The sequence below is a fragment of the Camelus bactrianus genome, chromosome 8, assembly GCF_048773025.1.
Source record: "Camelus bactrianus isolate YW-2024 breed Bactrian camel chromosome 8, ASM4877302v1, whole genome shotgun sequence".
Taxonomy (NCBI): Eukaryota; Metazoa; Chordata; class Mammalia; order Artiodactyla; family Camelidae; genus Camelus; species Camelus bactrianus.
The window spans coordinates 65,564,659-65,592,258 of record NC_133546.1 but is presented as its reverse complement, the minus strand read 5'-3'; the positions used below and the strand labels follow the sequence as shown (position 1 = coordinate 65,592,258).

Genomic DNA, 27,600 nt, shown 5'->3' with positions numbered 1-27,600 from the left:
AGCTTTGCCTATTGATTAGTGTAGAACTCTAAATCATGTAATCTATTTTCCCATTAAGAATGGGCAACCACGTGTATTGCAGGCATCAGGGGGATCTGATCTGTCTGCTTAAACGACATACTTGTTTTCTGTCCTATTAAAACTTAATGTTGTACCCATCACTTCCACTGAATGACATGATGCTGTATTTACTTAATCTCATGTCTTACTGGATCAGCTAATACCTAGTTGATTATAAAAAAAAAAGCCAATTTATAATAGTCACTCTGTTTTCTTTGGTCATTCTTTCACTGTTTACCAGAGTTAAGTAGAAATAAAATAACTGCTTCTCCACAGAGAATAGTTATCCACACAAGAGAAAATAGTCTTTATCCAAAACTTTTGAGGTTTGCACAGATTCTAGGAGCTCCATTAGAGCATCTTTATTTGCCACAAATACTTTACCATTGATTCTACTGGATTACAAGGCTTAAGTGGAAAAACTAATTGTACCACAGCTTGGATTGGCTGCAGAGCAGTGTCTTGCTCTGGGTCCCGCTCATGACTAGCTGATTTATGCGTTAAATAAATGTGGTTTATGTTGCTTTCTAATTATACAGAGGTCCACCATATGTTGCACTTTTCAACAACTGGTAGAAATTACAGGGTGCAGCAACCTGCTTTTTCTTTAGATATCCATAGATACCACAGACCACTGAATCTCTAGAAATTTTGCTGATATACCAAGGATTAAATTTTCAGAGAGTTTATCTTCTACCCTCTGACATACTTAACAGAAGGCATCTTGACCTCTGGTATCTGGTACTTCCTATTCACAGGTTCAGTCATAATGTCATCACTGTTGTGAATCAATAAGTTACGCTTTGGGACATTAGACAGTTCAAGTCCCTGTGGACTATATCATGACATGAAGCGGGAGAACTAACTTAGCCCAGAGGGAAGACAATAAAGGTGTATTGATGTCCCTGCCAGGTAAAAATCCAATTATTTCATCTATGCCTTGCCAATGGAAAAAAGTTTATTTGCCAGTTTAATAGCTGCACGCCACATGTCACTGGCTATGTTGACTTGCTCCAGTAGATATACACATCTGGAGGAAAGCTGCAATTAGAATCACTCTTTGATGACATTAACAATCACCCACAGTCATAGATCCATCCAGCTTTTGCATTGGCCAAACAGGCAATTTAAACAAGGATAGGATATGAATCATCCCCCTTGCATCTTTCAAGTTGTTGATGGTTAAAGTAATCTCTGTAATTGACTCAGAAATGTGGTATTGCCTTTGGTTTAGTATTTTGGTGAGTAAATTTAGGGACTTTCACTTGGTCTTTCTATCATTTTAGCCCTTAGTCCATGAGTCAGAAAGCCAGCTTGTGGATTTTTTTTCCATGTGCTGTGTCCAGCTATTTCAACTGTAAATATAGAACTAACATGCAAGAATACCACAGGATGTGTTCATCGATTAACTGGGACCAGTACAAGATGGACTCAAGTTGAAGCTCCATTTATCACTGACCTAACTTCCTTCGGGTCTACAGTACTATTTTATTCCTCCAAATTAGCAATAATTCAGCCAGTGTCCCTAAAGTCTGATTGCTACTCTTTCTGAGTTTGTAGCCATTCTATGTAAATAGCTTCATAGACCCTTGGCAAAATCTTGGAGAAACAGTTGCAGTATATACTTATATTAGTGCTATCTTGTTGATGTAACAAATTCCCACAAATTCAGTGGTTTGAAACAGCACACATTTATTATCTTACATTTCCGTAGGTTAAAAGTCTGATTTAGTTCTCACTAGGCTGAAATCAAGGTAGGGCTATGTTCCTTTCTGGCAGCTTTAAGGGAAAATGTTTCCTTGCCTTTTCCAGCTCCAGAGGCTGCCCACATTCTTTGGCTCCTGGCTCCCTTCCTGCATCTTCAAAGGCAGCAGCATTTCATCTCTCTGGCCAGTCTTCCTAGTTACATCTCCCTTTGACTCTCTGACTCTCTTTTTCAGCCTCCCTTTTCCACTTTTAAGGATTCTTATAATGGCAATGAATTAATCTGGATAACGTAGAAAAAATCCTCCTATTTTTGGGTCAGTTCATTAGCAATCTTAATTCCATATACAGTCTTAATTCCGCTTTGCCATATAATCTAACATAGTGACAGGTTTCAGGGATTAGGACAAAGACATCTTTGGAGCTACATTATTCTGCCTATCACAATTCTATGATCTTATTGAAGAGTACTTCCTCAAAGACATCGGATTCTCCTTCTAGAAAGACTACTAACTGGATGAGAGGCTATGACTTCCTATGTTGACAGTTCAAATAAGCTTTCTGCTCACCATGCCTAGGGAATTTTTGATTATACACAGGCATACCTTGGAGATATTGTGGGTTCAGATCCAGACCACTGCAATAAAGCAAATACCACAGTCAAGTGAGGCACATAATTTGTTTTAGTTTCCCAGTGGATATAAAAATGATGTTTACACTCTACTATAATCTATGCAGTGTTCAATAGTATTATATCTAAAAGATAACCTACATACTTTAATTTTAAAATACTTTATTGTTAAAAAACGCTAATCATCTGAGCCTTCAATGAGTCAATCTTTTTGCTGGTGGAGGATCTTGCTTTGATGTTCATAGCTGCTGACTGAGCAGAATGGTGGGTGCTGAAGTTTGGGGTGTCTGTGGTAATTTCTTAAAATAGAACAATGGTAAAGTTTGCCACATAGATTGACTCTTCCTTTCACTAACAATTTCTCTGTAGCACACAGTGCCCTTTGATAACATTTTAGCCACAGAAGAACTTCTTTCAAAATTGGAATCAGTTTTCTCAAACACTGCCCCTGCTTTATCAAAAAAATTGATGTAATATTCTAAATCCTTTGTTGTCATTTCAAAAATATTCATAGTATCTTCACCAGAAGTAGATTCTATGTCAAGAAACTACTCTTTTTGATCATCCATAAGAAGCAACTCCTCATCTGCCCGAGTTTTATCATGAGATTGTAGCAACTCAGTCACATAGTCAGGCTCCACTTCTATTCTTGTTCTTTTGTTCTTTCCACCACATCGGTGGTTACTTCCTCCAAAGTCATCCATGAGGATTGGAATCAACTTCTTCCAAACTCCTGTTAATGTTGGTATTGTGACCTCTTGCTATGAATCAATAATCTCCATGGCATCTACAATGGTGACTCCTTTCCAGAATATTTTCAATTGACTTTGCCAAGATCCATCATAGAATCACTATCTACATCAGCTATAGCCTTACAAAATGTATTTTCTCAAATAGTAAAACTAGAGAGCCTAAATGACTCCTTGATCCATGAGCCTACAGAATGGATGTTATGTGAGAAGGCATGAAAACAATATTAATCTCATTCTACGTCTCTATCAGAGCTCTTGGGTGACCAAGTCACTGTCAACGAGCAGTAGTATTTTGTAAGAGATCTTTTTTCTGATCAGTCGATCTCAACCGTGGGCTTAAAATATTCAGTTAACCATGTTGTCAGCAGATGTGCTGTCTCATCCAGACTTTGTTGGTCCATTTATAGAGCACAGGCAGAGTAGATTTAATATAATTCTTAAGGGATTTAGGATTTTGAAGTGATAGATAGTGAACTTAGAGTCACCAGCTGCATTAGACCCTAATAAGAGAGTCAACTTGTTCTTTGAAAATTTGAAGCCAGGCATTGACTTCTCCTCTTTAGCTATGAAAGTCTTATATGACATATTCTTCCCATAGAGGGTTTTGTCTGCATTGAAAACCTGTTGTTTAGTGTAGCCACCTTTATTAATTATCTGAGCTAGATCTTCTGGACAACTTGCCACATCTTCTGCAATAGCACTTGCTGCGTCACCTGGCACTTTAATGTCATGGAGGTGGCTTCTCTCCTTAAATCTCATTAATCAACCTCTGCTCGCTTCAAACTTTTCTTCTGCAATTTTCTCACCTCTCTCAGCCTTCATAGAATTGAAGAGAGGTAAGGCTTTGCTCTGAATTAGGCTTTGGCTTAAAGGGATGTTGTGGCTGGTTTGATCTTCTATTCAGACCCTAAAACTTTCTTTGTATCAGCAATAAGGCTGTTTAACTTTCTTATCATCATGTATTCACCGGAGCAGCACTTTTAACTTTCTTCAAGAACTTTTCCTTTGTGTTCACAACTTGGCTGTGTGGCGTAGGAGACCCGGCTTTTGGTCTGTCTCAGCGTTGGACATGCCTTCCTTACTAAGCTTAATCATTTCTAGCTTTTGACTTAAAGTGAGAGACATGCAGGCCTTCTTTTCACTTGGACACTTGGAGGCCATTGTAGAGTTACTAATTGGTCTGATTTCAATATTACTGTGTCTCAGGGAATAGGGAGGCTTGAGGAGAGGGAGAGAGATGGGGAAACAAGACAGTTGGTGAAGTCAGAACACACAACAGTTATTGATTAAGTTCACCATCTTATAAGGATGTGGTTCACAATGCCCCAAAACAATCACAATATGGTAGTCAATTCAGAGATTACTGATCACCATAAAAATATACTAATAATTAAAAGTTTGAAATATTGTGAGAATTACCAAATGTGACACAGAGACATGAAGTGAGCAAATGCTGCTGGGAAAATGGTGCTGATAGAATTTCTCCCTGCTGGATTTCCACAAAACTTCAATTTGTAAAAAAATGTAATTATCTGGGAAGCTCAATAAAGCAAAGGGCAATAAAATCAAATATTCCTGTAGATGAAGTAGCACATTAGTAAACTCACCATCTATTTCATTCCTGGACTCACCATAAAAAATAAACCACTCTTATGGATTCCTTTATGTCAGAATCCTCTAATCTCCACCTTACCCATGATGCCTATAGCTATGTTGGTGCTGACATTGTCTCTCCTGATTAGTTACTCTTACCAGAACTCCTTTACTCCAGAATTCCATCGTCTTTATTGAATTCAGGGAGCTCATTTCAAAGGCAGCATCTCTCACCATCATTCCTAGCCTATGAAGGAGAGCTGTCATGGAGATATTATGGATGCTGTTTCTCTTGTTATTTTTTAATTTTTAAAATGTTTTGGGGAATGGAGTGTCCACTGGGTCCTCCTGGTGGTTATGGTCAAGGAAAGGGTGTTCCATTTCTACATAATAAGTTCAATCTGCTGTCCCATCTCTCTGTTTTGATTGCTTCCTACAAATTACACCAGGGGAATTCTGTCATCTAAATTTCATTGAATAAAAGCCACCATTAAAATCATGATTCAATCAATCAACCAAACTAATAACCTGTTAGAGTCACTTCCAGCTGCTCACAGTAACACAGTAAATCAAGAATCTTGATTAAAGACACCCATATTAATAAATCTGTTCTCTCTCTCATATAACATTCTTAGAATTCAATCCCAGACATAGCCCCTTGGTTCCAGCTGATATAAAGTAGCAATATATTGTAATATATCTTTGGTTGGTAAGCTATGTCTGCAGGTTTCCTCCTTGGGCATATTGGTATTTAACCACTTACGGACTTGAGAGTAATAAAAAGGGCATTTGGGTGAATTATGAAGAGAATAGAATGCCCCTTGTGAAGCAACCCTCCTAGGTGAAGCCATCACAGCGGCTTTAAAAATAGAAGGGCTAATCTATTTAGACAGAAGAGAAGCTATCTCTCCCAGCAAAGGGAGCTTAGAAGTATTTAGACGTCTAAGTTTCATCAGTGCCTATCTAAAACAACCCCATGGAAAAGATCAGAGTCTCTCTCATTCCAAATTAATGTCCTAAATTAAACAAAAAAGTGACTTGTTGAGGCTATGTTTTCAACTTGAGTTTTGATTGTGAAATATGCATTTTTTTGGTATAATCCTAAACTACATATTCTCTGAGGTTAATAAAACAGGGATCTGAAAACTGAAAGTCCATAGGCCATGCTAAGAATGGTTTAAAGAGTTAAAAAAAAAAAGAAGAGAAAAGATTTTGTAACATAGACTGTGTGTCCCCACAAATCCTGAAATATTTATTATCTGGTCCTTTACAGAAAAAAAAAGTTGCTGATCCGTGAATGAGAGAAAACGAGTGTTTTGTTTTTTTTTTTAAGGTTATGTAGAAGGTCTGGGGCTTCAGCTGACAATGCCTTAATCTAAGCACTGAAAATCCAGTGCCTCTTCTGTAAACTCAAGTGCAGTCGTAAGGAGTCAGCCTCCCTCTCAGACTTTGTGGTCATTATTTTATCTCTACTGTCAAGGAGAACAGCTACTTGACATCTTAAAGCCTTGCAGGCAACTAACACTCCACCCCCAGCATTTATAGATCATAATTACATAAAGCCACACATTACAAGTATCCTATTTTCACAAGAAAATATATCATCAAAATATATCAATTCTTCAATACCATAATCTCATTGAGAGTGTTGGTACCAGAAACTGTATCAGTCAGAATCTGGTCAGAAAATGGAAACTAGTACATGTATTTCAAACAGAGATAATTGAATGTAAGAAATGGGTTACATGTATAATGGAAGAACAGAGAAATAGCCCAGAAATAAGCAACTCAAAAAAAACAAAATAGCAGAAATTCCCTGACACCTCTAGGGCAATAAAGGGAAAAGATGGTGTGATCAGAACCCCAGAAGCACGTCCACCACACCATAGCTGGAATTATAATGGATCTGTCTATCAAGAACCGGGATTACGGAGCACAAGGTTGTTCAGCAGATATGCACCAATGGGGGTGGCAAGGATGGCTTTTGTTGGTACTGCTTAAAGCCGGTGAGTGGGGATAGCCTGCCTTCCCCTTTCCTTCTGCCTTGCAGTCTTTTGCTATACCTGCATAGACTACAGCTGTTTGGAAATGGGAACAAGGAAATCTGGGAAATGCAATTCCCCTCTAGCCAGGGAAAGGCAGAGAAGCGTGGGAATTGGACAGAAAACAGAAAAATAACAGTCATGTTTGTTTTGTATTCAGCAACATGCTAAGAATCTCTTATTCTCATAATTTATTCATATATTTTGCTTCACCATGTATATAATGTATATTATGTAATATAGTATTATATATTTGGATCAATAATTATTTTCCAAAACATATACTATTATTTCTTTTTCTTGACTTACTGAACTCACTAGAACTTTCAATTAAAAGAAAAGTTCCAGCAATGAGCATTCTTATTCTTTCACTACTAGAAAAGGAAGGAAAGTCTTCAATATTACACTCTTAAGTATGGTGTTTGCTATGGGTTGTGGGATGCCTTTATTCCTTTTTTCAGTTTTATTGAGATATAATTGATATATTAAAAAACCCACATATTGTATACAATTTGGGCATATGTGCATCATCACCATAATCAAGGTAATAAATACATCCACCACCTCCAAAAGTTTTATTGTGTCCCTTAGCTTTGTGTGTGTGTGTGTATGCGGTGAAAACACTTAATGTTGCAGAATCTTTTTATCATTTTTAAAACCGCTAGACACATTGTATACAGTTTATGCTTCCATCCGCAGTCCAACAGGGTTTATTTAACACAGTGCTGCTAGAATAATCTTCTCATACTTTTAGTACCTGATTCTTTGGAAGTCTTAGCATATCAAGTAATTGAAAACTTTATATCCAAGTATATATTGATAACAGAATATTTAAGTCTATTCTCACATCCATGGTATATTCAGGATATTCAGAATCATATCCTGAGTAACAACAGTTGTAATATCCCAACTATTAATAATATATAAGTTAGAAATTGGGAGAAGCCTAACGTTTAAGACACTATCCCACAGCAAATCAATTTTTGATTAAAATATATGCATACCCACACATATACATTGTAAACTGTTTCAGTAGTGTAGTAAAAATTCTCACAAAGATAGTTTTTTATTTTTATTTTCAGAACTTTCCCTCTGATCCTGTTTATTTATCATCCTGTTCAACTCTACTATGGGAGAGTACTTTAAAAAATATAGAGCAACAGTACAAATATTATTTAACTTACAGAGAATTATCCAACGTTATTCTACAAATTTTGCAATTTTATTTCTCAGTTTTACCCTGAGTTTAGCCATGGGTTCTTTAGCGGATGTTAAAAACCGAAGGCTTCTCCAGCACCATCTGGGGTAGATTACTTTGCTGGTCTAGAGACAAAGGACTGTGGTACTGATCCTCTTTGTATATCATGTAATCCTGTATTACACACTCCAGAATGTATCTGTGTTCTGTATAAAACACAAGAATGCTGAAAGTCAGCCAGAGCAGCACAAAGCTTTAATCAATTCACTGTTTCTTGTTGACGATGGTTTTGCTTCAGTGGGCAGAAATCCGATTATCCATAAAAGGCTAATAGTAAAGTTGCCCATACTCTCTGATAATGATTTACGCACTACATTGCTTTTCCTATTTCAGTTTGTTCACTGAAATATGACTTCTTCCCCTCTTGCACTGTAGCTAAAAAAAGACAAAACAAAGCAAAAAAACAAAAAACATGTTGAATTTAACTGCAGGTGAGTATCTAGACAGATATAAGCTTAGAAAATAAAACCCAATATTTATTCATTTGTTCAGCAAAAACTGGCATTGACTTTGGCATGTCAGACACTGAGATAGGCATTAAAGGATCCAAGGATGTGTAGATACCTCTTTAACTTCAAGATACTCCCAGTCCAGTGGTGCATAAAAACCAAGATAAAACAACCATCAGCACTCCTGCAAGGATATAAATCAAATTCATTCTATTTTCCATCAGCAAGTTGAAAAAATGAAAGGTCAAGAAAATATGATTTTCCAACTCCCCCAAACACACACTTCTCTCCCTCTTTCTTTTTTTTCTCTTTCTCTCCTTTGCTTCACTTTTCCTTATCCTTATTAAAGTTTCACTGAACAAACAAACAGAAGAAAACTGATTAACTGATTATATGCTACACACCTTGAGAAGGCAACTGTGTCATATAGTATAAATCACTGGACTAACAATCAGAACTCTTCAAAGTTCTAACACACTCTGTAAATTAAAAAGATGAATTACATTTTAAAATGTAGTGACTTTTTCATTAGGATTCAAATCTTATCTGAGGACAAGAAAATACTGAAAACACCCAATTTAATTTTAAAAAAGAGCCAATTTAATTTAAATAACACTGGTAAAATGTAAGAAATTAGGGAATGTGAAGTGTTTCATGTTTCTTTTCCCTAATCTTTCTTGCCTGTTTTAAAATGAATTATCAGTATTCTTCAAAGCATAATGAATTTCTTCAAGAATTATTATGAAATCGTGGAACAGGGACATGTGTTTTATCCAGTGATTCATGAAATGAGTCTTGGAAGAATAAACTTCCTCTGAGCACTTTGAACTTGTACTAGTATACTTTCAGTATCGCATCTGTTTTGGTTCGATATAAGCTCATCCATTTATGAAAAGTCACAGAGAAAAGGTTTTGATTATACAAGCACTGGTTTTAAAGACTTATTGATAAGAATTCATTATATAATGCTTTTTAAAATGAGAATTTAAATTTACATAGTTCACATTATTGGGATTGAACTTACTAACTGCAATGTGTTTTGTGCCTGGATCTGTGCTAAGCCTTGCACAGTTTTCTTATTTAACCCACACAATAACTCTCTGGGGTGGTTAATGTGATTATCTCCTTTGGAAAAAAAAAACACAACTAAGGCATTAAGAGAGATTAAATAAATTGCTCGTGTTTACCCAGCTGAGACTAGAACTCACTTCTGTCTTTAGATCATATTTTGGCTCAACCATTACATCATATTGCCTCTGATGTTCTCACATCGAGAACATGTGACCACTAGTTTGACCTTGAAGCTGAACCTGGGCGTTCGGAGGCTGCTCACTCACTCCCTGACTTTAGAATGTGCACTCCAAAAGCCTTCCCTGAGCTAAAAGCTGCCCAAGGACACAGCCTTGAGATAATAATGTGGTATTGAGACCATCTGGACTGTGTATGTGACTGAACCCAGTTAAATTCTCTATATAAACTTTAAAGATTTGAGGGTGGATGTGGAAATCTATTTATTTTGCCTCCACCCAAGACAAGCCTCATAAAGTAAATTTCCTTGCTTATTAAAATTCCATCTACCAATCTGAAGTGGCCTGGCCTTCTTAGGTCTCTCCCTGACCTCCTCGTGGGGGTCAGGGGGTGGGGACAGTTTCAGGTTATACTCAGAAGAGGTTAGACCCAACAGCCTCTTAATCAGGTGCATTGTTTCCTAAGAACCTAGCCTAGGGGGAAGAATATTCTAGGAAAAAAATCTGGGTACCATCAAAGAAACAATGATAAAATATTGATTTAAAAGCCCATGACCATCTGCTTTGTTTGTACTTTGCCATTTGCATAAAAGATAAATAGATTTCCAATGATGGCATATAGAAAAAGAAAAGAAGAGATATTCTGACTCTCCCCTCCTCAATTTGCTATAAACACTCAAGATGAGACATAGAAATGAACCTTGGAAATTACTCACCCTGTAAATCCCACAAAAATATAGGGCTTTCAGGAACCTAGATGGATAAGACTATGGATGACAATTGGTAGAGGTGGAAAGCTAGCCAGCTGGAGTCCTTAATTAGATAAGTAGATAAGATTATTGTATGAATTGCTCTCCATATTTTTCTTTTGACTTCCAATAAAAATAGACTTCTCTTTCCTTGTGGAGATGAATTCAGTATACCAGGGGAATCGCTCCTCCAACACTCTTTAGACTATGGTCATAACTTTGGACTTTGCTGTTGTGCTGTTTCTCCCACAGGATTTGACCCAGCACAGTAACACCACACTTAAAATGGTTGAGAATTACACCACAAACTTGAGCAAGAATATTATGTTAAACAGTTTTCAGGCATTCCAACTTGCAAACAAGAACAAAAGAAAAATGTTATACTCTCTTCAGAAGGGAACCACTAGGGTAGTTCCGCTTTCTTTAATCCATGTGGGTTAGACTGCAGATCACCAAACATTTGCAGTTTTCTAGAATGTTCTAATAAACTGGTAAAAGTAGAAACCAATTTTAAATACATCTTGATGTATATGTACACATATGCTATATCATTATAAATTTTAAAAAGTATGACTTCTGAATTATTTCTGAGTTAAAAGTAAACAACTCAATTCTGTTGAATAAAAGTAAAAACGTACATATTGGGTGTGTGAATTTCTGTTTATCTGTGTCTCAGTAATTTATTTGAATCATCAAGTAACGCTTTGTAATGAAATATGTAGGTGCGGAGACCATTTTATTCATTCATTTATTTTTAATCTCAGCTTTATTGAGATAAAATTGACATAAAATCCTAAGGTATGTAAAGTGTCCACTGTGGTCATTTGATATGTGTATACATTCTTTGCATCTAGTTAATTAACACATCACCTCGCATATTTATCTTTTTTTGGTAAAAATATTTATGTTCTACTCTCTTAGCAAATTTCAGTGATACAATACAATGTCATCAGCTATAATCACCATGTTTTCCATCAGAGCCTCAGAACTTCTTCATCTTATAGCTGAAAGTTTATACCTATTTACCAATCTTTCCTAGTTTCCACTCCTGCCCGAGCCCTTGGTAACCACTTTTCTCCTCTGTTACTACGAGTTTGACTTTTTTTAAACGATGAGCTCATTATCAGGGAGATTTCTTTGCTATGTACTTCTGGACTCATTATTTATAATAGTTTTTAAAGGTATGTACCTTAAAAGTCTTATCTACTTCCTCTTTATTTTTTTCATATTAACTATTAAATTATGTATTCAGAAAAGTATCAAGATGTATGTAATGTGCACCTATTTAGAATCATTATACAAATTAAATAAAATCTTTATATTCCTTTCCCAAGACTATTCTCACTCAATAATATCATACCAGGGGCAACTATTACCAGCATTTAGTTGCATAATTACCATGCAACTTCTTATTTTTTTCCTATGTACATGTATTTCCATTGATGAATAATACTGTTTTATATGTTTTAAAACTTTACATTTTATTAGACTTCACTATGTGTGTGTATATATATCTATCTATCTTCTAACTTGTGCTTTCTCTTAGTATAATACCTTTTAGACTTTTTTTTCTCAGTTTATTAAGATATTCCTGACATATAACATTGTATAAGTTGAGGGTGTACAACATAATGGTTTGATCTCTGTATTCTTATTATGAAATGATTACCATAGTAAGTTTAGTTAACATCTATCTCTCATAGTTACAAATTTCTTTCCTTGTGATGAGACTGTTTAAGATCTACTCTCTTAGCAACTTTCAAATACGCAATACAGTACTGTTAACCAGTCACCATTTTACACATTACACCCCCAGAACTTATTTATCTTATAACTGGAAGTTTGTATCTTTTGACTCACATTTCCTCATTTATTGTACAGTAAATCCCCATTGATTTTTGTTCTTCTGTTAGGCAAATTTAGATGTTTTCAGACTTTCTATTACAATCAGTGCTGCTATGAACATTATTGTACATTTTTCTATGAACACATACACACAACTTTCTCTAGGGTGTATTGTTGTAATGAAACTATTAGATAATATTAAATTACTTTCCAAAATGGTTGTGCGAATTTACAAGCTCTCAACAATGTAGAGGGATTTTCTTTGCTCTGTGACCTTATTTACAATGACATTGTGGGACTTAAATTTTGGCCAGGGCAATGGGTATATAATGGCATCTCCAGTAGTTTTTATTTGCATTTTACTCATTTCTGGCGAGGTTGAACAGCTTTTCATATGTTTATCAGTTATCTTTATTTCCTCCACTGTGAACTTTTCTATTAGGCTGTTTGTATTTCTTACTGAGAAGTAGGAATTTGTTAACTATCGTGCTTGCTGATTCTTTATGCTAAATAGTTTGCAAACATCTTTTCCAGTTTGACTTTTGATGCATGGATATTTCAGATTAAATGTAGTAAAATGTATCAATTTTTTTTCCTGTTGGGTTGTGTTTTTTTGCCATTGTTCAGAAATTTATTCTGACTCTGAGTTTATAATGTTTGTTCTCATTAAAAGTTATTATTAAAATGATTAAACTTTTACTTTTCCTATTTAAATCTTTAATCTACCCTCATTTGGATTTTGTAAACTAGAGATTCAGTTTACTTCATTCTATATAGATTTTTTTTTTTTTTGAGTTCCAGTCCTATGTGCCCAATGAACTCTTTGTTCTGTCTCAGTCACTCATCGACACCTAAATTTCAACAAGTCTCAAGCCAAATTTGTTGCACATACGTCATTCACCCTGGCTACTCTAACTAAACATTTTCTCAGCAATGTCTAGAGAGGTGTGTCTTCCCCTACTGTCTCTGGTTTTTAAAAATTTTGGTTATTCTGATTGCGCAATACTTGCTGATTCTTGTTTATTTTTGGTGCTCCGTATCTAGTACCCAAGTCATTTGAATGACCATTTCTTTCACGCCCTGGCTTTCACACTGGCTCTAAGTGGTGGGGTGGAGGGAAAGGGAAGTATCTATGTAAATGTCTACCACGTGCCAGTTACTTTCAGGCACTTTACACATATTAGGTTCTTCGACATTCACACAGCTTCATGAATTGTGTTTTATTATCTAAACTTTACATTGCAGAAAGGTTAATAAACAGAAACCTCAATTAAATAGAGTGGGGAGACCCGAAAGGGGGGGCTCTCACACCCTGCAATGATAGCAGTGTCCAACAGGAAGAAGAAAGACTCATTTTTCCTGGTAGGATTCAGCCAATGAAAAGCTATGTACTCTTTGTTTCCTGTAGCCCTCCCAACTCCCTTTCCCCTTTATAAAAGCATTCTCCTTCCCTACTGTGCAGGAAGTTGTCATGTCTGCAGACCTTGAATTGCAATTCTCTGATGATTCTTAATGAACTCATCTTCACTGGAGACATATCTGGCAGTCTATTGTTTGAGGTCAAAAACATACAAAAAAAAAAACCAGAAGCACTTAGAGTTCATGTCCATCACCACAAATTTCACAACTAGTTAGTAGTGGAGCCAAGATTTGTGGCTGTTATCAAAGGGTAGGCTTTTTCCAGGAAAGGCAAGTCAATGTACTGTGGCCTTTCTCAACTCTGTTTTCCAAGGGAGCATTCCTGTAGTTCCTACTTTGCTGCTGAACTGAATCATGCAATGTTAGTACCGAGATAGATTCAATATCCTTGGTTTACCTCCTTTGGGGGAGCTGCCAACTCTCTGGGGATGACTTCTCTCTCTCTGTAGTGTCTTAATGGTGGAAATAATACAAACTGTCTTAGCTTTTGATTGCTGTCACCAAGTTGAGTGACACTTTCTCCTATCTGGCAAAATCTCGTTTGCAACTTAGAATTCATGAATGCATGTTACATCATGGGACAGATGATCAAACAGGCCAGACATGGTAATGTTTAACTATTTATCTCCATCATGTGTGGGCCACAGTAGCAACTTGACTCAGACGAAAAGTGTTGAGAAACACACCTCCGTTTCCTTTCTGTGAATCTGATGAAGTCTCTACATTCTACTGCTTTGAAAAGAAACTGTAAATAATAAAGTAGTGAAGGTCTGTTAGGCCATTTGGACAATTTTCAACAAGAGACACTGCAGCTTTGTGTAGAAGCATGCACTTTCAATTTGTATACATTAGTTTATACAAAAGTATCTTTTATAAAGATACTTACTATATTTTTTATAACTTTAAAGTATTGGTCATAGAATTTTAAAATTTATAATGCTATTTTATTAGTCTTAATAATCCAATTGAGTTCATTAACTATTTATGAATAGCAATCATTAACTGATCCTGAAAATTTATGTCAATATGTAGCACAAAATATCTCAGATGAATACTTTCTTCCAATCTGAAAACTTGCCTAAAATTGTGAAATATAATTAAAGTAATTTATTCCATTATATAGAGATTTGCTTATGGGGGGTTAATTTGAAGCTTAAATACTTTTGCTTAATTTTATGGCCACATTCATATTTCATCTTGATTTAGATTGTCATAAATAGTTTGAAGCCTTTAAAAATATGTAAGCACTTGTTGAACTATGGATTATATTTCTAAATAGATACAGAAAATTTAAATGATGTAAACTGACTTTGTTTTTCCCAGAAGGTTAATGTTATAATTGGAGATTACATTTCTGTCCAAAGATACTTAAGCAAATTAAAAAAACCACAAATATCACATTTAATCAACTGTATAAATAAATATCACCTAGTACATATAACATTTTGCAAAAATATATAAACTAAAACATATCCATCTTACAAGGTGCCTTGCAGCCTTTTAAATAACGTTTCTCAAGAATATTTAAGAAAGATAAAAATATTTTTTTATAAAGTAAAGTTAGAAAGTTAGAAAAGAAGATCTTTAAAACTAGATTGTCTGTGTTTCGGGTCTAATCACTTACTAGCTTGATAACCTTTGACAAGTTGCTTAACCTTGCAAAATTTCATCTGTATTTGTGTAATGGGAAAAATTACAAATCAGACCTCATGGGGCTGCTGTGGTTGTTCACTGAGATTATATGTGTAAAGATGTAGTTAAGTTCCTGGCACCCAACTTACATAAAATGCTAACAATTACAATAAGCTTATTTCAAAAGTGTTTATTTGAAATAATCTCAAAAGGCAAATACAAATGCCAAACTGTTAAAAAAAAAAAGTTCAGTTTAAGAAATATGATGGTAAATAATTTTAATTTTCTTAGATTTTTTTTCCCCTGTGAATCCTATATTTCTTTACTCCCTTTAGCAGCTATGAAGACACGTATTAATTGTTAGTCATCAAGCTCCATGAGGTCCTAGCTTTGTCTCTTTAGGTGTTGCAAAGTCTGTGCATCTGGCAATCGATGGCTGGACATAGGATACTCAGGGATCAATGTGTGAGGATGAGCTAGAGGTCTCACTAGTTTCTTCTACTGTGATTAGGCAAAGGCAGGAAGCATCATCTAGTGTCTTTTTGGTAAAAATTAATAAATAGAAATAAAAGTTAAAAGCTCTCAGATAATAAAAAGTTTTAATTTTTACTGTATGCTTATTTCTTGGGTGTAAATATACCTACCAGGCTGATTTAAAGGGATGAATATGGTGTCATTGAACACAGAGTTGGAAAAAAAATGTGGAATATTGTATCATTATATAGTATATCCACCCAGCAGCTACAACAGATGTAAAGAACCTCCAAAGCATAGAGAATGATAAAGTCAAGTAAAATAACTAAGAAATGATGAGATTTGTATATTTATTGCCTTTTTAATGCAATATATTTGTAAGTTTTAATTGTAGCTATGTTTCAAAACTGACTCATAAAATTCCTGAGAATGTAACAATCCTTTCTTGTAAGCTGGTTTGATTTAACTCCAGTATGCCACTAAGAATACCTATGAAACATATCAGCCTACCTGCATACTTTAAATATCTTTATTTTTCACAATGAAAGCTTATTTCTAGAAATTTATCCTATTGGTTGAGAAACTGCTATTTTCACACACACAAATGACACTCACTGTACTATTTAACAAAATGAAGTTAAATTGCATATTCATTGAAGAAACACTGTCATTTCCTCTGAAGTGTGGTTCTTTCAGATAAAATGCTAGCTGATGCCATGTATTTTATATATATATATATACACACACACACACTTAATGGTTACCATGAGTTTTACATAAAACACCTTGAATTCTTGATTTCGTATTTCTTTTTCTTTCAGCACCTTGAATATATCACCCCCCTCCCTTTTGGACTGCAAGGTTTATGCTAAGAAATGTGCTACTAGTTTTATGGAGGCTCCACCATCCATGATGAATCTATTTTTTCTTGCTGCTTTCAAAATTCTCCTTTTTGTCTTTTGACAATTCTATTATGTGTCTTGCTGTAGACTGCTTTGGATTTCTCATGTTTGAAATTTCTTGGGCTTCATGAATCTGGATGTTCATTTTCTTCCCTAGTTTTGGGGAGGTTTTGGCTATCATTGCTTTGAATAAGCTTTCTGACTCTTTTCTCTCTCTCCTCCTTCTGGGACTCCCATAATGTATATTTTAGTTCATTGATGGTTTTCCATGAGTCATTTAGGCTTTTTTTCAATTTTTCCTTTTTGTTCTTCTGACTGGATATTTTCAAATAACCTTTATCAAGTCTTCCGTGAAGCTCTCTGTTGAGTTTTTCAGTGCAACTATTGTACTTTCCAGCTTCACAAATTTTTTTGGTTCTTTTGTATGGTTTCCATTTTTTGTTGATATTCTCATTTTGTTCATGGATTCTTTTCCTCATTTTTCTTGCTTTTATGTCTGTGTTCTGTGGAGATCACTGAGCTTTTTAAAGACAATTATTTTGAATTCTTTGTTACATGCTTCATAGATCTCCATTTCTTTTGTGTTGGTTATGGGAATTCATTATTTTTCTCATTTATTATTGCCATATATCCCCAATTCTTTGTGTTCCTTTTAGCATTGTTTATGCTTGCACATTTGAAGAATCAGCCACCTCGTCCAGTTTTAAGAACTCGCTTCAGCAAGACCTTAACCCATCAGCCTAGGGATTCTGGGAGTCTCTCAAACCTTTTTATGGATGTGTACATTTCACTCCTCTCCTCCTTACTGGGAGAGAAGTCTCAGAACTGTACATCTTCTTCCAATTTTGCTGAGCCATGCTGGGTACTAAGAGTCATCCTCCGTTTCTCCTTAGAGCAGTGCAACGCTAGGTACTGGGAACAAGTCCCACCCGTCTCCCTCTCTTCTAAAAAAGTCTCACGGTTATTCACCTCATTCTGGTCCCGCAGATCTGAGAACTGCACTGTCTTCTGAGATTCATGCTTTCCACTGAGAACTGCATCATCTGTGAGATGGGCACTGTCTGCTGAGTTCCTGGATTAGCTGGGAGCTAATCTGGCTGCTAGGTGATGAACTGACTGCTGGGGGCTACACTTGCTGCTACAGACCTACCCATGCCTCTTCTTTGTTCTTAGCTGCTCGGGAGCATTCCAGCTATGCCAAATTACTCAGCACACTGGGTAAAAGACAGGAGAAGATTTCTCAGACAGCAATCCAAAAGGCTGGGTATGTTAGATTCATCCCTTATTTTCTCTTTTCCCTGCAGGAAAAATACTTGGCAGCTGGGATCTTTCTTGATGCTTATCACTGTCAGCTTGGAGGAGAGAGAGACACAGGTAAAGGTCGATTTATGTCTCCTGTTTCAGTGTGTTTTTTTTCTCGATCTTGTCCTCTTCTCGGTTATTGCAACTTCTCAACTGGATTCTGGGGTTTTCATAAAGATATTCTGGCTCCTATATGGCTGGTAAGTCATTGTTTTTCTGAGGGAACAAGGGCTGGAATTACTCAGTGGAGGGGAAGAGCACTGTGAGGAGATACTGCTGGGAAGGGGGCATACATTTATTTAACCTGGAACTTGGAAGTAAAGAAGAATGAAATTTCAGAAACAAGTGGCAGAGGGGTTCTGACAAAAATGTATCTCAGGAAGCTTTGTGCTTCCCCTTCACTGAGTATTATGGGGAGCCCTGTGGGCCCAGGGCACCCAGCAAAGCTCTGACTGACCTACAGTCCTGTTTGCACTTGCCTAAGAATTGGAGACTTCAGAGCAGCCCCCAGTTTGTCAGTTGATTCTTTCACTCGAAGTGAGGGCTTGTTAGGTATTTCTGTTTCCTTGATCTTAAATCTGTCAGAAGCCCCCTTTGTCCTTCCTCTGCTGTTTACACACGGCCTCTCTTTCCTGTGCAGCTATATTTGACTTGGTCTTGTCTGCTCAAACTCTGAGGCTCATAGAAATACCTTGTCAGCAACTCCTGTGGCAAACGTTATTTTTCCTGTCCGAGTTGTCTTATCTCTTTTTGAGAAAGGATTGGGGAGATTCAAAGTCATTGCTACTGCTACCACCGTCCCTGCCTTTCACATATTACTTTTAAATAGAACAATAGTAAACATTTTAAAATAACATAAAATCCATGCAATACAATTAAATAGTTTGACACTGAAATGTAATTTTTTTTTGTTTGTTTGTTTAAAAGCTCTTCTGGAAAAGGGCTGCCCAGATTAGATTAGAAGCTGTAAAATTTTAAGCAAAAAAGCAGAGCAATATCCTGGTTTAGGAGATGGATGGTGTCAGAGGCCAGAAATGTAGAATTCCAGAGAAAAAACTGGGAGATGCTACATAACACAGAAGATGTATAATTGAATTACGTGTCAGAAGCAGTAAGGCAGAAATCTGATATGAGCTTGGCAAATCAAGGACAGCCAGAAGTAATGTGAGGACAATAAATGGAGCCCTAAAATAGTGGGACCTTATAAACGGAATGGCAGGATGCTGAAAATAATCGATGAATGTCAAACTGCACTGCCCAAATGACCCTACCGAAGCAAGTCGCTAATCTGTGAATTCTTTTTAGTCCAAAATACCTGCCATGTCATTCAGGTTATTGGACTGTTTTACTATAGTCTTCCTATGACTGGCTGCCTCCCTATTTCATAACCTTTTGAATCCAGTGGTATTACACTGAAATGGCTTAGTCCAAGAGGCAAATAAAGACTGCTTCATTTCGTAAGAGGGCAAAATAAGTAATAGCCAACTATTAGGATGTGTCAGCACAAAAATATGGAAGAAAAAGATGTGTCGTAACTTGAGGAAGTTAAAAAAGATGCTTCACACCAAAATCCCAAGGGAAAATTACTATTTGTTTAATGTTCATGTTTTAGTAGGGAGGGAAATTAACAATTCAACATGCAACAACATTACAGCAAACTAATATATAACCTGTGTTTAAAATCATGGCTTTTTGAATCACAAGGATAAATTCAGAAGAATGTTTTAAATAATGAGCAGGATTCCAAAGGTAGATAGTAATAACAGACATTATGACAAGATCCCGTCAGGCAGGCAGCATTCCAACGTATAGTAGTTCTGTCCTGTATCTTCATTCATTCTTTCCAAAATACCACAATCAGAAAGTAATGCCTGCTATAAACGTTTAAAAGCATTTGAAGCATTATAATTTTGGAGCTTCAAGAGTCAAAATTGGACCTAACTTAACTTCAGTTTTAAGAAGTATTGTGTAAACAATTAGTATTTATTTTATTTCACAAAATTACTCAGATAAAATGTTCATTCTGATAGCCTCTGTCAGTATTGAGAGGCCTCCATATGAACGTTCAAATTGGTTTACTAATCTTACCATTACATAAATGTATCAAATATAAGTATCAACGTGGATTTAGCATTACAACTGATTGTAAGAAACTTTTGATTCATGTTGTTTTGAATGATGTATTTTTTTTATTCTTGGTTGTTTCCTTATTCTTCAGTAATTTCTATCAAAATTGGAAAAGCCCTTGAGGTTGTTCGTGTCTATTATGTATATATGGCAGAAAAACTACATACAGCATCTCTCCCCAACCTTGTGTTCAGCAATATCACATTGGTAACTTGAAGTCACAGTGGTAGTATTTATGCCACAAAATTCAGCAAATGCCACAAATAAGGCTCTTCCTTCCTTCCTTCCTTTCTTCCTTCCTTTCTCTCTATTTTTTTTCTTTCTTTTTCTGGCAATCTAGTTATTAAGTATTTACCAACAAACCACTAGTGGAGACCAATAGTATTAGATACCAAATGACAGCAATTAATTGCCAAAGGTAAGATTGAAATATTGACTATGTAGAGCAAAAAGGACATGCCAATAAGAATTCTTTGGTTTTCAGGGATCTTTGACAGTGACTAATTAATCCTGGTGTCTCTGGAAACAAAGTAAACGGTCAGTCAACTAGAGCATTGCATGCCAATAAATCTGTATCAGGTAGCCAAGAACCTGACTTGAGCCATCCATCGTAATGCAGACTCACAGCCATATACATTTTTAGTTCTAAAACCCCTTGATTGAATGGGAAAGTGAGTCCCTTTGAGGGAAGACCTTGCACCATTGCTGTCAGCACACATAGTAAATATTCCAAGCCTTCTCCAAAGAGACCTGAGACCATTTACTAGAGTGATTGTGTACTGAGAAAAAGAAAATACCCATATCTTTTAGGTATTACTAGACACTAGTTCTGAATTGGTGCTAAAACCTGAGGACTAAAAGTACCACTGTGGCTCATAAATCAAAGCAAGGGATTAAGGTAGTCAGCTGATAGAGTCTTAGCTCAAGTTTGATTCATAATGGCCCCAATTGTTCTTTCAGTTCCTGAATGTATAATTGGAATAGACAGAATAGGCCACTGAGACAATCTTTATATTTGCTTTCTGGCCCATGAGTTGAAGGCTATTTTGATAGGAATGATTAAGTGGAAACGCCTAGAACTTGCCCTCCTTATCAAGATTGTTTTCAGTTTTATGGCAGAAGAAACTCCTGGCAGGAATTGCAGAGATTAATTTCACCATAACATCTTGAAAGAAGCAGGGGTGGTGATATCTATCACATCTCCATTTAACTCACAAGGGTACTCACTTGGCCTGGGTAGAAATTGGATGAATCTTGGAGAATATCCTTCGACTGTCATAAACTTAACCAGGTGATGGCTCCAATTACAGCCTCTGTCCCAGATGTAGTGCCCATACGGGAAAAAATCAGTATGCCTCTGGCAATTTGGCACAAGGCTGTTGACATGGATAAGGACTGTTTGCCATACCTATTGTAGGGGACCACCAGAAGTAGCTTGCTCTTTATTTTGCAGAGACAAGAGTATACCTCCATAAGCTTGGTTCAGAGATACATCTATTATCCTGCTCTCTGCCATAATATAACACCCTAGAAGTCTTGATCCTTTGACATTCCACAAAATTTTACAAATCCTTGTTGTTGATTACATTATTCTGATCTGATCCTGTGAGCAGGAAGTGCAAGTACTTTAGGTGCATTAGTAAGATATATCCAAGCTAGACAGTGAAAGATAGCCCACAAAATTTAGCAGCTCTCCAACTCAATAACATTTCTAGTGTTAGGGAGGGGAGGGACAAATGTCTGGAATATTTTGAAATATCCATCCAAAGTGAAAAATCAAGTTGGTGCATTTCACACAGTCTATGTGGAAAAAAAGAGGCCTAGTGCTTGGTATGCTCTCCTGGATTTTGGAGGCATCATGCACCACATTAAACAGTGTTACTTCATTGAATCAACAGTAGTCTGTTAGACTACCAGTTTCTACTGGAGACAAGAGAACAAGAAAAGGCTTTGCAGCAAGTTAAGGCTTTAGTAAAAATTGCTCTAATACTTGGGTATTTTGATCCAGCATCTCCAAGGATGCTCAAAATGCTTATAGCAAGTGGGAATGCTGAATGAAATCTCTGTCAACACCAAAAGGAAAATCACAGCACAAACTTCTGTAATTTTGGAGCAATTAAATGTGTTTCCCTGCAAGTAACTAACCTCATTTTGAGAAGCTGTTTCTGGTTTGCTACTGGGTCTTGGCAAAGATTAGGTCACCATGAGCTCTGAGATGACCATTATTATCCAAGTGTTGTCTATTTCACTTAGTTATAGTTTTGGTATAGGCAGCAACAATCTATCATCAAGTGGAAATGGTATAGAAGAGACTGAGCTCAGGCACATCTAAAAAGTGTAAGAAAGTTGAATGAGTAGGAGACTCAGATTCTTTTGACACGGATTCATCTTACTCTACCCCCTCTCCCTCAGTCTGTGCCTATGGCCTATTGCAGTGTTTCTTACAACTAGTTGACTGTGGAAGAAGAAAATTTGAGTCCGGTGAACAATTAAGTCTGTACAATATGCTATTGTAATCTAAAAGGAGACAGCTACAGCATAATTGTAGCCTCACTTAAGAGTGACCCTAAAGAACAGTAGTGAAAGAAAATGCTACCCATGGGCATAACTTCCAACTGAACATTTGGTTGTCCACTTTGTATGGAGTGAGAGATGTTCAACAGTGCAGACAGGAGTGGTGGCTATGCATCAGTTCAACAACATGGGATTCTCCTTACCAAGCCTGACCTGGCTAATGCTGCTGTTCAGTGCCCAGGCTGAGCCCCTGTATGGCAATGTTCCTCAGAGTGACCAGCGAGCTACCTAGTTAATTGCATTGGTTTTCTTCCATCATGGAAGGGCAGAGATTTATCCCTGCTGAAATGCACACATATTCTGGATATGAATTTACCCTCCTTGCCTGTAATAGTTCTGTAAACACTATCATCCATAGACTCACAGAACAACTTAATCATTGTCATGGAAGTCCTCATAATGCTGGTCCTGATCAAAGAGCTCATTTCACAACAAAGAAAAATGTTTCAGAAAAAATAGTTTTTATACTATTCCAATTGTATACATAGGAAAGTGTTTCCAACTAAAGATGGTTTTTTACATTTAAAACTTGTAAACCTATTTGTTACTGATTTCAGAGTTTTGTTCAAATAGAAATTTAACAATTATGGCATAGTTTTATCTAATTATTGTAAGAAAACTGTCCATTACCATATTACGATTTGGAGAGGGCAACAACTGTCCATGTAGTAATAGAAACATTTTTAACCAAATTTCAAGTTAATAGTGTAAGGTGATGGTGAGAACAAGATGGTAATCATACACCAAAAATCAATAATAGATATACACAAAATAAAGAGAAAGGAAACAAAACTTAGCACTAAAGATAGTCATCAAATCACAGCAGAAGAGAACAAAAGAAGAAAGAAACAAAAAAGAACCTACAAAACACCCACAAAACAATTAACAAAACGGCAATAAGTACATATCTATCAATAACTACTTTAAATGTAAATGGACTAAAAGCTCCAACCAAAAGACACAGAGTGGCTGAATGAATACAAAAACAAGACTCATTTATATGCTGCCAATAAGAGACTCAAATCTAAAGACATAGACTGAAAGTAATAAGATGGAAAAAGGTATTCCTTGCAAAAGGGAATCAGAAGAAAGCTGGGGTAACAATACTTCTATCACACAAAATAGATATTAAAATAAAGACTCTAAAAAAGGCAAGGACATTACATAAGGATCAAGGGATTAATATAAAAAGAAGATATAATGATTATAAATATATATGCACCCAACATATGAGCACCTAAATATGAAAAACAAATATTAACAGATGTACAGGAAAAAAATGGACAGTAACACAATAATCGTAGAGGACTTTAATACCTCACTTACATCAGTGGACACATCATCCAGACAGATTATCAATATGGAAGCACTAGCCTTATTATGACACATTAGCCCAAATGGACTTATAGAACTTTCCAGCCACAAGCAGCCAAATACACATTCTTTTCAAGTGCACATAGAACATTTTTCAGGAAAGATCACAGACAAGACCACAAAGTAAGTGTCATTAAATTTAAGAAAATTGAAATTATATCAAGCATCTTTTCTGGCCAAAGAAAACCATCAACAAAATGAAAAGACAACCTACTGAATAAGAGAAAATATTTGCAAATGACATGACCAATGAGTGATTGATATCCAAAATATATAAATAGCTCATACAAGTCAATATCAAAATAAGAAACAACTCCACTAAAAAATGGGCAGAAGACCTGAACGGACATTTTTCCACAGAAGCATACAGATAGCCAACTGGCACCTGAAAGAAGTTCATCATCGTTAATACTCAAAGAAACGTGAATCAAAACCACAATGAGATATCATCTAACACCTATCAGAATGGCTATCATCAAAAATAACAGAAATAACAAATGGTGGGGAAATGTTTGGCCATTATTAAAAGTAACAGAAATAACAAATGTTGGTGTACAGTGTAACTTTTGTACAGTGCTCGTGGGAATGAAACTGGTGTAGCCACTTCGGAAAACAGGATGGAAGTTCCTCAAAAAACTAAAAATAGAACTACTGTATGATCCAGTAATTCCCTCCTGGTTACATTTCTGAAGAAAACAAAAGCTCTAATTTGAAAAGATACATGCACATGTTCACAGCAGCATTATTTACAATAGCCAAGATATGGAAGCAATCCAAGTGTCCATCAATAGACAAGTGAATAAAGAAGATGAGTTATATATATACAATGGAAACTACTCAGCCATAAAAAGAATGAAATTCTGCCATCTGCAATAACATGGATGAAGCTGGAGGGTATTATGCTTAGTAAAATAAAACAGACAAAGACAAACACTGCACGCTACTACTTATATGTAGAATCTAAAAATAAAATAATCAAATGAATATAACCAAAACAGAAACAGACTCACTGATATAAGCTAGTAGTTACCAATGGGGAGAGGAAAGGATGGGGCAAGATAGGGGTAAGGGATTACAAGGAGGTACAAACCACCATGTATAAAATAAATAAGTTACAAGGACGTAATGTACACCACAGGCAATATAGCCAATATTTTATAACTTTAAATGAAGTATAATATATATAAATATGGTGTATATCTGAAACTAACATTATATTGTAAGCCACCTATACCTTAATAAAAAAAATCAATTACATCTACATTTTAAATGTTATCCAATTTAACAATTTTTATTAAATTTTTAATAGATGTTTCCCATTTCTGGACTCACATCCTCATATTATCTGAAAGAGAGTAGGAGAATTGGGAGGAAAAGAGGATAAGGCATATCGTTAATAATAAAACAACCACCTATTGACCAGTTCTCACTCTATGTTAAGAGGATGTAATTTCAAGTTAATCATTTATCTAGTCTGCTCCCACAGTGGGTTGCTCAGAAGTTTCCTCATAAGTGTTTCATTTAAATATTTTGGCACAACTGTCACAGAGGTGGTAGTGTGTTCAACTCACTGAATTCTATCAGATGGTACAAGATATCAGTTTATTTCATTGGTAATAATGTGTAGTTTTGATCATTTGGTCAACCTTGTGTCTGCCAGTTGTCCTCATTGTGAAGTTTTTGCCATGACTATTTTTCTCATGGGCTCTTTGAGAAACAACTGGATTGGTTGGGTAAAGAAAGTGATACATCCTTTCTGTCACAGAATCTGTCATTTTCTCCACCTTTAGATAATTAAGATTTTCCTCTGTTGTGGATCCTTTTGGTGATTATTATATTTTGGACACAAATGTATTTGAAATCTGTACTCATATAGTTCAACATAGTTTAGTTGAAACCATTTAGGATTCATTCGAGTTTATCAACTAAAATTTAAAAAGCCAACTTTTTAAATTTTAAAAAGTTTTTTTAAAGAATTTTTTTAAAAAAGAATTTTCTTTTTAAAAAAGAATTTTAAAAAGTTCAAATCTACGTTTTAGTTTCCCTCAACTGTATCAAACCAAGAAGTTGAGGATAGTGAAAATAATAGGGCACTTGAAATCAAAAGGCCATTTTTTATGACCTTGGAAAAGTCATTTATTTTTATGATGCCTACTATCCATGTCTTCAAATTAAGCAAGTGGACAATCATGTAACAAGCACTTTTGTTTGGAGTTTACTATATGCCAGGCATTGTATTAAGTTTTTTAAATGAATTGCTTAATTTAAAACTTATAATAAAACTATGTAGATGGTATCATACCAATTTTACAGGTAAGGTTATTAACATGAGAGCTAAATAAATACAACGTGAGCAGACCCTGAGCACATGATTTTTGTCAAACTTAGAGTGTCGAGATCCTAACCCTACTCTGCCTCCTTTCTGTGTTACTCAGTATCCGTTTCAGCTCTAACAGTTTTTGAATTTCCATGAATAAAGGACCACAAAGAGAGCTGAATTTTGTTAGTCACTTGGAGTCAAATAATTATCATGTCTGATACAAGTTTACCTCCTCTTCCTTGACGTATTTTAAGTTCTATTTGTAGATTCCTTTCTTTGCTCCCAAACATTCAAGACTTGTTTTAATTTTTTTTGCATGTGTTTTAGCTTTATTCTTTTGGCGATCTCTCCTGAACTCTGTAGCAATACAATGGTGCCACAGACCAGTTGATGGCTTTACGAGAAATTTCATGTTTGGCAGGCTTTAATCTAGGAAAGCCTAGAGGACATTTGTCATCTGCCAAGTAAGGTCCTTACAGCTTCTCTTCTCCCACATTCAGAAATGACATACTGTGACCTTGTACATTCCTAAGCTCTTGGGTGTATGATTTCAATGGGATGCTAACTCTACTTCCCCAAGGGTTGCTGCTAATCTTAAAACTGTAATAAAATTTTTCACATTTAATTTTTTCTGTCTGTTACTCAAGTTATTTTTAAATATTTGTTTTTACCCTGTATTCACATCTCCAAGGACTTGTCATGGGAACATCTGTGATTCATGTATTTGAATGGATTTGGGGAAAAACTGAGCCAAGCAAAGGGAATCATATTTATCTGTCAAGTCAAGAATGAATGTATTTATGTATTATTATTTTTATATTTTTAAAGTGAAGCTTACTAGATATCACATATTAAAACAAACCAAAATAAAACACTTTACTGAGGAATGCTTTATCTATTGCAAAAGGATTATAATCTTTTCATGTAGAAGTTTTAACAAGGAGACTTTTTCATTTAAATGGATTTTTTTTCATAATATCAAAACCCAGTGGCCTTATATTTGTTTTATATGAAAATAATACATAGTCATGATGACTTTTTATTGTAAAGGTGATATATTTTCTTTATTTAATTTTCCATTCATTTCCTCTTTGTTAGTTTTTTTAAACTGACTTGTATAACCAATAACAGTTCTTATGAGAAAAG

The 27,600-nt window shown here is 35.6% G+C and overlaps 1 long non-coding RNA gene across 5 annotated transcripts in view; it reads left to right on the top strand.

The window, feature by feature from the left end:
- LOC123613624 (uncharacterized) overlaps positions 1 to 27,600 on the top strand; it is a 490,223-nt gene that overhangs the window by 367,419 nt on the left and 95,204 nt on the right. For all 5 annotated transcript variants that reach the window (XR_012508744.1, XR_012508745.1, XR_012508746.1 and 2 more), the window contains one exon: positions 18,062 to 18,131. This is a non-coding gene — a long non-coding RNA (uncharacterized LOC123613624). The remainder of the gene's footprint in view (positions 1 to 18,061; positions 18,132 to 27,600) is intronic.